This window comes from Aotus nancymaae, unplaced genomic scaffold (assembly GCF_030222135.1).
Source record: "Aotus nancymaae isolate 86718 unplaced genomic scaffold, 86718_ANA_hifiasm-v0.15.2.pri h1tg000077l, whole genome shotgun sequence".
NCBI lineage: Eukaryota > Metazoa > Chordata > Mammalia > Primates > Aotidae > Aotus > Aotus nancymaae.
In genome coordinates, this window is record NW_026988492.1 from 4,076,117 (window position 1) to 4,090,885 (window position 14,769).

A 14,769-nucleotide genomic window follows, 5' to 3' on the forward strand; every position below is an offset into this window, starting at 1 on the left:
GAGTGTCAACAGACACATGCCACCATGCCCAGCTAATTTTTGTATTTTTTGTTGAGATGTGGTTTTGCCATTTGCCCAGGCTGGTCTTGAACTCCTGAGCTTAAATGATCATCTCACCTTGGCCCCCTCAAAGTGCTGGGACTACTGATGTGAGCCACCCTGCCTGGCCTATGGATCTTCTAAGTATAATTTAGATGATTTTTCCCAAAGTTCAATATCTTATTTTTGTCCATGTGTATAATATTTTCCCCGTATTCACATGGCCTCATAGTAACTTCAGGTTATTCTCATATAGTGGGGATTTTTGTAATCAGAAGAACTTAATGTCACTGTACCTACCCACCTTCAATCATTCATAAAAATAGTGAACAAGGATAGTCATAGGGGAACGCCAGTGTTTACACTCCTTCCTCCAAGAAGTGCCCTTTTTTCCTAAACCATTGTTTCTTGTCTCTAAGCAACTTCCTCGTGCATTGCACTGGTCTCCATCATACCATGTTGACTCAATTTTTAAAACAGTCTTTTGTGTGGAGCTTTGTGAAAGGCTTTTTGCAAATCTAAATAGATGCCATTCATGAGCTTTTGTCCCTATGCATATGTGCCTCCTAAAAGAGCTTTAATAGATGGATGAGGCCAGCTTCCTCCCATTGAAACCATACGTTCTCCTCCAGCTCCTGCCTTGACTCTAGCAGTCATATTGGCATGCAATTATCTTTTGGGGGAGCAGGGCTCACAGCCCTTCCCTGTTGACCTGCTTTGATTGGGTTTTTAATCCTTGTCAGATATTGTAGAAGAATGCAGGGTTAAGATTACCAAAATCGGCCGGGCGAGGTGGCTCACTCTGGTAATCCCAGCACTTTGGGAGGCCGAGGCGGGCGGATCACCTGAGGTCAGCAGTTCGAGACCAACCTGGCCAACATGGTGAAACCCTATCTCAAAAAAAAAAGATTACCAAAATCTAACTATCCTAAAAGAGACTAATCACTATGGTTAAGTTAGCATGCTGAGGTCAGAAACAGGGAAACATGGACTTATGTGTGGTAAATATGGGCAGAGAAAAGGAAGTAATGTTAGAAATACAGGAAATTGGTGGTTGTCAGTCAAGGGTCAGGAATGGTTTAGGGTCATGTCCTTTAAGAATCTGACACTGTTCTCCATTTCCCTTTTCTTTAAATTCTCTCCTCCTTTGATTCCCTCAACGCCCTGCTCTCATCCTAGCTTGGTGTACGTTCCTTCTCAGACTCCTTCCCTGGAAGCTCTTCTTCCTGTCTCTTTAATGCGGTTTTCTTCCAGCTTCCAACCTTGGCTTTATCTTATCTCCCTCTACAGGTTCTCCGTTGTCAATTTCATGCATTCCCGTGGATTTAGGTAAACACAGATTAATAGAATAAAAATGGACATTTGAGCTTTAGATAAGTCTATCCACCTGCCTAGTGTAGATTTCCACACTGATATCCCAGACACTCCATTCTTAACATGTCCAAAAATCAAAGGCATCATCTTTATATAAGTTAAGCCCTTTTTCATTTTATGTGACCAAAAAAAAAAACCCTTGGAGAAGCCAAATAGCCCAGGGAGAGAGCTAAGCTCAGAAACAACTGGGACCAAGACCTGAAAATTGCAGTGACTTTCTTTCTTCTCTTTCTTCTGCAATAATTTGTTTGTTTATTTCCTTCCTTCTTTTTTTTTTTTTTTTGAGCTGGAGTCTCACTCTGTCATCCAGGCTGGAGTACAGTGGGGCAATCTCACTGTAGCCTCCGCCTCCCAGGTTCAAGTGATTTTCCGGCCTCAGTCTCCTGAGTAGCCGGGATTACAGGCACCCGCCACCACGCCCAAATTTTTTTTGGATTAGTAGAGCCGGGGTTTCACCATGTTAGCCAGGCTGGTCTCAAACTCCGGACCTCAGGTGATCCACCTGTGTTGACCTCCCAAAGTGCTGGGATTTACAGGTACGAGCCACTGTGCCTGGCCCCCATCATTTTTTTATACTGGGAATATTTGATATCCTCCTAGCTTTTGAGGTTTATTAATCTTTGATTTCTGAACTTAGCACAGCAACTGAAACAGTAGCGACCCATCATATGCTGGTTGAAATGAATTGTTTCTTATATTTCAGTAGACTATTTAAAGTGAAACATTGGGCTGGGTACTGTAGCTCACACCTGTAATCCCAGTGCTTTCGGAAACCGAGGCAGGAGAATCACTTGAACCCAGGAGTTTGAGTCTGCAGTGAACTATGATTGTGCCACTGCACTCCAGCCTTGGCAACAGAGTTAGACCCCGACTCAACAAAACAAAACAAAACAAAGTGAAACACTGTATTTTTTATATATCTGTATTTTATGGTTTAGAAATAAAACCATTTATTTCATGGTTTATATATAGGTATACATTTGCCAGCCTAGATTGGACTATTTCACAGTATGATATTTTCAGTTAAAAAGGGGAAAGAAATTGGTTGTCAACTACCTTAACACAAGATAAAAATATAAAATGAAATTAGATGAAATTAATGAAATTGATCATCATCGACTTCAGTAGGTTGTTGGAATATGTGCAAGGTGTCAAATCATGGGTTTTTTTCTCCTTTTGGGAGTAAAGCTTCCCAGGTCTCATTGCTGTCCCTAGAAGTAGCTGTCCTTTAGGATATACTGAAACATTATATTTGGAATTTTTGTCTCTTCTAGTCCTACTCTTCCTGCTTAGCAATACTGTTATTGTTATTCACAGTATGGCAGAGCTAAACTTACGTATGAATGATACTAATATAGCACCTAGAAGCATTTGAAATATGCATTCCACTATGCCTAAAATTCCAGCACTTGACAGTAACTCATTTTTGTTAGGCATTATGCCTTCAATAGTTCTCTATTAAAATGCTGAAACTCCAGAGTGAAAGAGAGAGAGAGGGAATGTAATAAAAAGGTAATGTTTGTGAAATACTTCATTTTATTGTTACTGCTTTGGGAAATTAGAAGATATTAGTTGATTCAGATATAAGGAGGGAAAAGCAGATTACAGAAAGTAGCAGGTACAATGTGGTATTGAATATGAATTCATGAATCATATTATATTCATGAATCAACTCATGAATTCATATTCTATACCATTCTGTACCTGCTACATACATATGTGTGTGCAGGAGAGATACACAACAAAAGGCTATACCGACACTCTAAGTGGTTTTATTGCAAGTGATATTTACTATTCATTTGCTCATGCACACACACGCACAGTGTTTTTTCTATAATTAACATGCACTATTTACCTATTTATGTCAGTTTTTTATACAGGTTAAAAAAATAAAGCACTGAGGCCTCAAGTAGGTTTAAGCACCAAAACAAAAACAAAAACAAAAACAAAACCCCACAAAGTCACACTGAAGTCTGTAGCACTGCATCATATCCCACGTAGGTTTAATAATCTGCTCAGGGAAAACAGACGCCAAACTTTTAGGCTGGGCGTGTTGGCTCACACCTGTAATCCCAGCACTTTGGGAGGCCGAGGCAGGACACAGAGTGTCCTGGCAATGTGGACTTTGTGGACTATATGTGCATAGGAGAGCACGACAGTCCACAAAGGACGCATGATGGAATCTCACAGGTCTCACTCCTGGCAAATCTAATGTAAAATTTATTTTATTTTTTGAAGTAGTGTTCTAAGCAAATTATTTAATCCTCAAACAACCCTATGTGATAGGCAATTTTATCATTTCTATTTTAAAGATGAGGAGCTGTGGCCAGAGAGGTTGCATAACTTGCTCAAAGACATTCAGCTAATAAGTGGTAAAATTTAGATAAGAGTCATAGTCTGGCTCCAGAGTCTGTGTGCGTAAGATTATATGACTGTTAAACAGTAGCTGCATCAGAAACACAGACATTGGACTAAAAGCTTCATTTTCTTGGATTTTTCTTTTTCTTTTGTTTTTTGAAACAGAGTCTCACTCTGTTGCCCAGGCTGGGGTGCAGTGGCTTAGTAATCTTGGTTCGCTGCAACCTCCACCTCCCAGGTTCAAGCGGTTTTCTTGCCTCAGCCTCCTGAGTATTCAGGATTAGAGGCACCTGCCACCATACCCAGGTAATTTTTTTATATTTAGTAGAAATGGGGTTTCGCTAAAAACCCCATTTGGGGTCTTTACCCAGACTGGTCTCAAACTCCTGGGCTCAAGCAATCCACCAGCCTTGGCCTCCCAAAGTGCTGGGATTACAGGCATGAGCCACCCCACCTGGCCCAGCTCCAGAATTTCTGCTTGATTCTTTTTATCTCAATCTCCTTGTTAAATTAATCTGATAGAATTCTGAATCCCTTCTCTGTGTTATCTTGAATTTCTTTGAGTTTCCTCTGCAGAGAAGCGGAGGTTGCAGTAAGCCGAGATTGTGCCACTATACCCCAGCCTGAGCAATAGAGTGAGACTGTTTCAAAAAAAAAGAAAAAGAAAAATCCAGGAAAACGAAGCTTTTAGTCCAATGTCTGTGTTTCTGATGTAGCTACTGTTTTACAGTTATATAATCTTATGCACACAGACTCTGGAGCCAGACTTGCCCTTATCTAAATGTTACCACTTATTAGCTGAATATCCTTCAGCAAGTTACGCAACCTTTTGAATTCTCTGTCTGGAAAGTCATATATCTCTGTTTCTCCAGGATTGGCCCCTGGTGCCTTATTTCATTCACTTGGTGAGGTCATGTTTTCCTGGATTGTCTTAATACTTTTAGATGTTTGCTTGTGTCTGGGGATTGCAGAATTAGGTATTTATTGCAGTCTTCACTGTCTGAGCTTGTTTGTAACCATGCTTCTTGGGAAAGCTTTCCAGATAATTGAAAGAACTTGGGTGCTGTGATCTAAACTGTATCTGCTTTAGGGGGAAATCTAAGTTCAGTAACACTGTGGTTCTTGCAGACTTGTAACTACCTGATGTTCTTGGATGAGATCGGGAAGATTTCTCTGGATTACAAGGCAGAGACTCTTGTTCGCTCCCTTTTCTTTCTCCCAAACAAGCAGAGTGTCTCTCTATTCTGAGCCATCTGAAGCTTGGGGTGGAGTAATATAAGCATGTTTGTGGCCATCAGGTATGACTGTGCTGGGTCAGAACTGAAGCCAGCACAGCACTGAGTCTTTCCTAAGGCCTGCTGTAAACACTCCCTGGCTATGGCCTACGTTCACTCACAGCCTGGGGCTCTACAATCAGTATGTGGGAAAGCCAGCCAGGCCTGCGTGCTTCCCTTCTGGGTGGCGAGTTCCCCCAGTCCCCAGGCAGGTCCAGATGCCATCCAGGAGCTAAGGACTAGAGTCAAAAACCTCAGAAGTCTACCTGGTGTTCTACTGTTTTGCAGCTGAACTGACACTCAAACCACAAGATGCAGTCCTTCCCACTCTTCCCTCCCCTTTCAAATGGGAAAGGAGCCTCACCCCATGGCCAATGCCACCACAGGCCCACAAGGAGCACTGCCAGGCTACTGCTGATGTTCCCTTATGGCCCAAGGGCTCTTCAGTCAGCCTATGGTGAATGCTGCCTGATCCGAGACTCACTCTTCAGGCCTATGAGCTCCTCTCTGGCCCCAGGCAGGTCCAGAAATACTGTCCAAGAGACAAGTCCTGGAATCAGGGACTCCAAAACCCTGCTTGTTGCTCTATCCTCCTGTGGCCAACCTGGAACCTAAGGTGCAAGACAAAGTCCTCTTTACTTTCTCCTCTGCTTCTCTAAAGCAGAAGGAATCTCACCTCATAGCCATCACAGCTAGGAATGTGCTGAGCTCCACCTGAAGCCAGTAAGTCTCAGAGTCCCACCAAAGGCCCTTGACACACTGTTACAGTAGGTAGCTAGTGAGGCATGAGCAGAGCAGGAGAGGGCACTCCCCTGATAGGAATGTCAGGTGACCATCAGGTGTTGGTAGGCAGTTGTCACACTGTCTCTCTAAAATAGTAATTGGTCACAGCCAGCGCCAGGGAAAGGCAAGCTCCCAATAGACAGAAACACTTGCAACTGGTTATCAGCAGCTTCCCAATAAGATCTCGGGAGTTCAGTAAGTGGGCTCAAGCATGCACATTAAGAGGCAAATTACCAGAGATTAACTGGTATATGACCTGCCAAGGACATTCCACTAGTAAGGGAAGAAAGTCTCCAGTGAGCATGTGTACAATTCCACTACACACCGAACATGCTCACTTCTCAAGTGCTTGCAGGCCACTGCATATGTGGATAGCCCACCCTAAGGGAAGAATCAGGGGAGAAGGGACGTAAGACCCCATAAGTAAGCCAGTGTATAAAATCCCAGGTCCACAGGTCAGACTGTGCACTTGTCTTTCAAGTTGCCTGCTTTGCCCTCTTTCAAGTGTGTTTTCCTTCCTTTTGTTCCTGCTCTAAAGCTTTTTCATAAACTTTCACTCCTGCTCTAAAACTTGCCCTAGTCTCTCCTTCTGCCTTCTGCCCCCCAAATTCTTTCTTTTGGCCAGGTGCAGTGGCTCATGCCTGTAATCCCAGAACTTCGGGAGGCCAAGGCGGGTGGATCACCTGAGGTCAGGAGTTTGAGACCAGCCTGGGCAACATGGTGAAACCCCATCTCTATTACAAATACAAAAATTAGACAGGCATGGTGATGGGTGCTTGTAATCCCAGTTACTCAGGAGGCTGAGGCAGGAGAATCGCTTGAACCTGTGAAGCAGAGGTTGCAGTGAGCCAAGATCATGCCACTGCACCACAGCCTGGGTGACAGAGCAAAACTCATCTCAAAAAAAAAAAAAAAATGCTTTCTTCTGAGGAGGCAAGAACTGAGGCCGCTGCAGACCCGCTGGTAACACAATTTGGTGTCATGACTCAGATACATTCTACCACTAACATATTTTGGTGCCAGTTGATTCTGATGACTTCCACTGCTCACATACTTTGGTGCTGCATGACTCAGATATGTTCCCTAGTGGCAAGAAATTTCTACGCCCTGCCTTCTCCACCTGGAGGCAACCAACCCCTGTACACAGTTTTCTTCTTCCTTTCTCTCTCCTGTTTACTAAACAACCCCCAGAACAATTCCTCTCAGCCATTTGTGACTCTGCTCCCCTGGGCTGATCACTCAGCTCACCCTGATGGGGGTGACTCCTCACAGCGGTGGGAAGGACATTGAGGTTCACACTGATGCATTAATGGCTTTCTTGGACAGGGGGCTCACAAGAGTGATAGGGCTAAAGCCTAAAACTGTGCAATGTCGGGTTTCCTCTTCTTTTTCAGCTAAAATTTACCAAGAACCCACACTGCCTATTCTTCCGTTTTTTCTGTGTGTGTGTGTGTGTGCTCTGAAATGGCCTTGTGCACCTGCCAGACCATGTGCCTTGGGGGCAAGTCTGCCTCTTTGCTTTCACTTTGCTTGCCACGTGACCTCCTAAACACATACTCCCTCCTTGTTATTTGTGTGTCCGTGCCTTTTAATGTGTTTGCATGGCAGCAAAGAAACGAGCGCCCTTGCAGGTATCCCCTGAGATTTATACTTGTTCTTACCCTACTGGCTTGCATGACTCTAACCCTTTCCCTGTCTGCTGGCACATGGCCAGGACAGACACTAATTGGAGCTCCAGCTCTGCCAGCTCCTTGACTTACCATATGCTTTTTGTTCCTGTTATGCCCCAAGGCTAAGTTTTCCAGTGGGTTTTAAAGTAGTTTGTCCCCCTGCACAGGGCCTCACTCTGATGCCTTAAGGATCCCACCTATTTGCTTTTTTGAGTTAGCACTCCTTTGGAAGGAAGGGATAATCTTCTTTTACCAATTGCAACTTCTTGCCCCAAGCCCCAAGTTCTCCGGAGGTTGCTACTCTGCATTACGAGGGCAAATAAATGGGGCCAGGTGCGGTGGCTCACACCTGTAATCCCAGCACTTTGGAAGGCCGAGGCGGGCAGATCACGAGGCCAGGAGTTTGAGACCAGCCTGGCCAACGGGGTGAAACCCTATCCCTACTAAAAATACAAAAATTAGCCGGGTGTGGTGGTGCACACCTGTAATTCCAGCTACTTGGGAGGCTGAGGCAGGAGAATTGCTTGAACCCGGGAGGCAATTTACCAAGATCTGTGAGTTGTAAAAAAAATTGTGAAAGGAAATTTATTAAAGAAATGCTATACAATTTTAAAGGATATTAGACCTACTAAATAAATGTTTCATAAACTGGCACTATGACTGTTAACTGTACAACTTGCCTGTTTTACAGGTAGGTAAGGCCTGGGGACATACAGAATTAGCCATGCCCCCTAGCTATGCTAGAAAGAGTCAAACCTTATCTGCATTTCTGCCTGGCATCACAGACTCAAAACTTAGTACATTATTAGAATCGCTTACTTACCAGGTTCTCACCAAAAGTAAAAGCTGCTAAGAATTAACAGCGCAACACGTACCTAAGACCACTGGAAAAACAGTTTTACATGCCTGGAAAGTAAGGAAGGTAGAATGTGCTTTTGGTAAAAGATTATAAGAAGGCATGGGAATGTGGGGTTTTTGCCTAGTTTAGAGGGTTAAAGAATTGTTTTAAGTTAGGTAGGATAAAGCTAAAGGTTTGAGCAAGTTCTGGAAGGTTTGTGAAAGACTAATCTTGTAAAAAGTTCTGTGTGTGAATAAATTAGCTAAAATTAAAATTTATTCATAAATTGAACATTGGAATAAAGACACAACATAGTTTTCTTAGAGTATTAGTCTGCTCTTTAACATAAAATTCTAAAGGGTTATAAAAAGTTTATAAAAATTTTACCATGGCTTGACATGGTGGCTCATGCCTGTAATCCCAGCACTTTGGGAGGCTGAAGCAGGTGGATCACCTGAAGTTGGAAGTTTGAGACCAGCCTGTCCAACATGGTGAAACCCCATCTCTACTAAAAATACAAACATTAGCTGGGTGTGGTGCCATGCACCTATAATCCCAACTACTCAGGAGGCTGACGCAGAAGAATTGCTTGAATCTGGGAGGTGGAGGTTGCAGTGAGCTAAGATCACACCACTGCAATGCAGCCTGGGTACTTAACTGGTTCTTTAAGTAATATGAAGACTGTGAATCTTTTCTTTTGGAGGGAGGAGGTGCCATTTGCCCCCATTACTGAAAACAAAATAAGCAAACAACAACAACAAAAATTTTACCTTATGGTCAAACTGATTAAGATGGAATAGATTTGTCAACAAGGTTTAGTTAAGAGCTGGATTTGACATCAATAGTACACTAATGCTCAGGTAACATTTGGTTTTCTTTGGACTCTATTTGTATAAATGTTTTATTGGCATGTGTTCCAAAATTATGCAAAAGTCCTATGATTCTAAAATAACTTAGTATACATTAGTCAGTAATAACTATAATTATTATGTTAAATTATTGTGTGCCACAGAGGTAGCGAATTTCCTTGTCAATTTTATCTTTGACTGTGGCTGCCCTAAAACTTTTTGTCATCCACAGACAATTGTTGTCTTGTTTAAGTCCTCTTTAAAAGGTGGTTTTATAATCAGCTCTAGGACTCCAACAGGTGCTCTTAAATGCAGGTTTCTGATGACTTTGGAGATTGTGACACTAGAATAAAGGAAAAAGCTTTCAGGACTCTCCTGGAGAGCTAAAGTCTTCAGGAATATCAAGCAGAATGAGTTAATTGCATGGACTAAACTAACAGAAGACTGAAATAATCCTAATGACTTTTTGCTTAACACATTGCTAATTCTCTGTCAAAGTCAAGAAAATTTTTCTTTGAGCTATGTACAGGTTTTAACAATTGAGTAAAGTATATACTTGTGTATTAGTTTGCTTTCACACTGCTATAAAGAAGTACCTGAGACTGGGTAATTTATGAAAAAAAAAAAAGCGATTTAATTGACTCATAGATCCACAGGCTCAATAGGAAGCATTACTTGAAGGCTGCAGGAATCTTACAATGATAGTGGAAGGTGAAGGGGAAGCAAGGACCTTCTTCACGTGGTGGCAGGAGAAAGAGAGAGTGAAGGGGGACGTGCCTCACACCTTCAAACAACCAGATCTCATGAGAACAGATTGTCATGAGAAGAGCAAGGTGAAGTCCACCCCATGATTCAATCACCTCCCACCAGATCCCTCTTCCAATGCTGACAATTAAAATTCCAGATGAGATTTGAGTGGGTACACAGAGCTATACCATATCATTCTGCCCCAGTCCCTTTCAAATTTCATGTCTTTCTCACATTTCCAAACCAGTCATGTGGCCCAAATGGTGAAACCCCACCTCTACTAAAAATATAAAAATTAGCCGGGCATGGTGGTGGGTGCCTATAATCCTAGCTACTTGGTAGGATGAGACAGGAGAATCATTTGAAACCAGAAGGCAGAGGTTGCAGTGAGCCAAGATTGCACCACTGCACTCCAGCCTGGGTGACAGACCGAGACTCTGTCTCAAAACAAAAACAAAAACAAACCAATCATGCCTTCCCAACAGTCCCCCAAAGTCTTAACTCATTCCAGGATTAACTGAAAAGTCCAAGTCCAAAGTCTCATCTGAGACAAGGCAAGTCCCTTCTACCTATGAGCCTATAAAATAAAAAACAAGTTAGTTACTTTCAAGATACAAAGGAGGTACAGGCACTGGGTAAATGCCCCCATTCCAAAAGTGACAAATTGGACAAAATAAAAAGGCTACAGGTCCCTTGCAAGTCCAAAACCCAGCAGGATAGTCATTAAATTTTAAAGCTCCAAAATAATCTCCTTTGACTCCATCTCTCACATCCAGAGCATGCTGATGGAAGGGGTAGGCTCCCAAGGTCTTGGGCAGCTCTACCTCTGAGGTTCTGCAGGGTACAGCCCCAGTGACTGCTTTCACAGGTTGGTGGTGAGTGCCTGCAGCTTTTCCAGGTACATGGTGCAAGCTGTCAGTGGATCTACCATTCTGGGGTCTGGGGTGGGGTGGCCCTCTTCTCACAACTCCACAAGTCAATGCCCCAGTGGGGACTCTGTGTGTGGGATCCAACCCATTTCTTCTCCAACTGCCTTCACAGAGGTTCTGCATGAGGGCTTTGTCCCCGCAGCAGACTTCTGCCTGCACATCCAAGCATTTCCATACATCCTCTGAAATCTACGTGGAGGCTCCCAAACCTCAACTCTTGCCTTCTGTGCACCGGCAGGTCTAACACCATGTAAAAGCTGCCAAGGCTTGGGGCCTGCACTCTCTGAAGCAATGGCCTGAGCTGTACCTTGGCCCCTTTTAGCCATGGCTGGAGCTGGAACAGCTGGGATGCAGGGTGCCAGGTCCTAAGTGCACACAGAGAAGCAGGGCCCTGGGCCTGGCCAAGAAAACCATTTTCCCCTCCTAGGCCTCCAGGCCTGGGATGGGAGGGGCTGCTGTGAAGGTCTCTGACATGGCCTTGAGATATTTTCCCCATTGTCTTGGCTATTAACATTTGGCTCCTCTTATGCAAATTTTTGCAGCCAGCTTGAGTTTCTACCCAGAAAATAGTTTTTTTCTTTTCTACCACATGGTCAGACTGCAAATTTTCCAAACTTTTATCCTCTGCTTCCCTTTTAAACATAAATTTCAATTCAAACCATCTCTTTGTGAATACAGATGACTCTATGCTGTTAGGAGCAGGCAGGCCAAATCTTGAATCCTTTGCTGTTTAGAAATTTCTTTCACCAGATACCCTAATTTCTTCCACTCATCTCTCTCAAGTTCAAAGTTCCACAGATCCCTAGTGCAGTACCACAATGCCACCAGTCTCTTTGCTAAAGCATAACAAGAGTGACCTTTGCTCCAGTTCCCAATAAGTTCCTCATCTCCATCTGAGACTGCCTCAGCCTATACTTCACTGTCCACATCACCATCAGCATTTTGGTCACAACCATTCAACAAGTCTCTAGGGAGTTCCAAACTTTTCCTCATTTTCCTGTCTTCTTCTGAGTCTTCTGAACCCTTCCAACCTCTGCCTGTTACCCAGTTCCAAGGTCACTTCCATTTTCAGGTATCTTTACAGCAATACCACACTCCTGTTACCAATTTTCTGAATCAGTTCATTTTCACACTGCTATAAAGAACTACTTGAGACTGGGTAATTTATGAAAAAAAAAAAAGAGTTTTAATTGACTCACAGTTCACTAGCTTAAGAAGAAGCAAGACTGGGAGCCTCAGGAAACTTACAACCATGGCAGAAGGCAAAGGACCTTCTTCACGTGGTGGCAGGAGAGAGAGAACATGGAGGGAGAAATGCCACACACTTTCAAACAACCAGATCTCATAAGAATTCACTCACTATCACAAGGAAAGCAAGGAGGAAGTCCACCTCCATGATTCAATCACCTCCTACCAGGCCCCTCCCCCAACACATGGGGATTACAATTCAAGATGAGACTTGGGTGGGAACACAGAGCCAAACCATATAAACCTGTAAACGACACTTGGAACATATTTGTTTCTCTGTATCTGATTTCTTCAGAATTTGGAAACTATTTGTGAGTATTCCTAACTAATGGGAATATAGTTATTTGCATAAGTGGAATAAGAACCTGTTTTCCTTAATTACCAAGGCTTTCACTGGAATGACATGCTTTCCTTTAAGAAATCAAACTTGATTTATAGAGACTATAAAGCCCCCTGGGAAAACGGGGCTCATACCTTGTCTACACAGTCCCTGTTCAAGGTTCCTAATCTGTGGTAAGTAAAGAATATCACTTTCTAACAGGGTCTAGAACCCAATTTATCTTGAGACTTCAAGAGAAGAAAAATTTACCCAGTTCATACAGGCATCTGATGGCACCAACTCATGGCTTGGCTTAAGGCTTTAAAAAGAGTGTTATCTGAGATTCCTTATGGAATAAAATTCCATCAAAGCTAATTTAAAAAGGAGCCTATATGGCAAATAATTATTCTTGCTGTGCTTTATACAAATAGTCAGGTTAAGTATAATAAGACTAAAGCATATTTTGCAAACAGGTCAGTTCTATCATGATTTGTTTTTAATAAAATTGAGGACTAGAGAGAGAAAAATTATGTTTCAAGAACTATGGTATAACTGTTATTAGATTCTAGTTTCATCAGCTGTTTTTGTCTGCAATTTAGATTAATCCTGCTTATTCCTGTGAACCAACTAGTAATCTGGCTGCAGCTCAGAAGAAGCAAGAAGGATGGATAATGTAAAAATCTGGATCAATATTCTAATTTGGGGCATATATTGGCATTGGGTAGCAACCACATGCATCCAAGTGTTAGTAGGCATGACAATAGCCACCAGCTACTTGGGCATTTCAACAGCTTCAGGAATTTTTGGACCCATCTTCACTCCCTTATTTCATTTTAACATTCTTTTGAACCTAATGACTTGATTTGTCTCCTTGCCTTCAGGCCATCAAACTCCAGATGATCTTCAGTAAGGGATACCGTCCTAAATGTTTATGCAGTTAATATCAGAGCTAAAAAATATATGAAGCAACACACCAATAGACCACAAAAAAGTGAACAAATCCACAACAGTACGGGTCTGGTGTCCAATGAGCACTTCCTGAGGTAGTTTCTCAGAAGTATGTGCTGATCAGCACTCAGCTGTAGACCTGAGGGTAACTCTCTGAAGTTCTGTGAAACTCTTTCTGTTTGGCTTTTTCCTCTCCAGTACTGTGCCTACAAATTCTAGTGACCTTCACCTCAACTTTGTCATTTTCTTTTTTTTTTTTCTCTTTTTCTTTTTATATTTGTAGAGACGGGGTTTCACTATGTTGGCCAGGATGGTCTTGATCTCTTGACCTTGTGATCCGCCTGCCTCAGCCTCCCAAAGTGCTGGGATTACAGGCGTGAGCCACTGTGCCTAGCCCCGCCTGCCTTTTTTGTCTTTTACAATATTGAAAGTTTTGAGGAGCTCAGGCCACTTTATTTAGATTTTTACCAGTTCACTTTATTTAGATTTTTACTTTTCTTTAAAAATTAAAAAAAAAATTGTTTTGTAGGGACAGGAACTTGCTATGTTGCTCAGGCTGGTCTTGAACTCCTGGGCTTAAGCAATCAACTCACCTTGGCCTCTGAAAGTGTTAGCATTACAGGCATGAGCCATTGCACCTGGCCTAATTTAGATGTTAAAGGATTGTGACAGTGTTAGTAAATTTCATGATCATTTAAGAAAGAGAAACTCCTAAATCATTTTGGACTAATATTCATCCTGTCACTTTGAAGACTATGCTAAATTTTGAATATAAATAAATCTCATTTTAAGAACTAATACCCTAAAATTGCTTAATGACTTTAAGTGTGCTATTATGTAAAAGTAGAAAACATCTAATACTGCATTTTTTTCTGGTGAAGGGAGAAGCAGTTGAGACATTTTAGCGCTATTTTATTTTGTCATTTTTGTTTTATGATCACAGGATTACTTAAAAAGATGGATGGCTGGGTGTGGTGGCTCACGCCTATAATCCCAGCATTTTGAGAGGCCAAGGAGGGAGAGTTGCTTGAACCCAAGAGTTTGAGACTAGCCTGGGCAATGTAGTGAAACCCTGTCTCTACAAAAATTTTTTAAAAATAAGCCAGTTGTGGTGGCGTGAGCCTGTAGTCTCAGCTACTCAGGAGGCTGAGGTGGGATGATCACTGGAACCTAGGAGGCTGAGGCTGCAGTGAGCTGTGATCTTGCCCCCGCATTCCAGTCTGGGTGACAGAGGAAAAAGAAAAAGAGGGCCTTTTTCACAAGCATGATACTTGTGTGGTGTATACACAAAGTCAATTTTTTAATGTGCTCAGCAGCTGAGACGGTTGTATACTTCCCCATGTGAAATGAAACAGAAAAACGCTTGTTTCAGAACACCAGAATATGCATGAGAG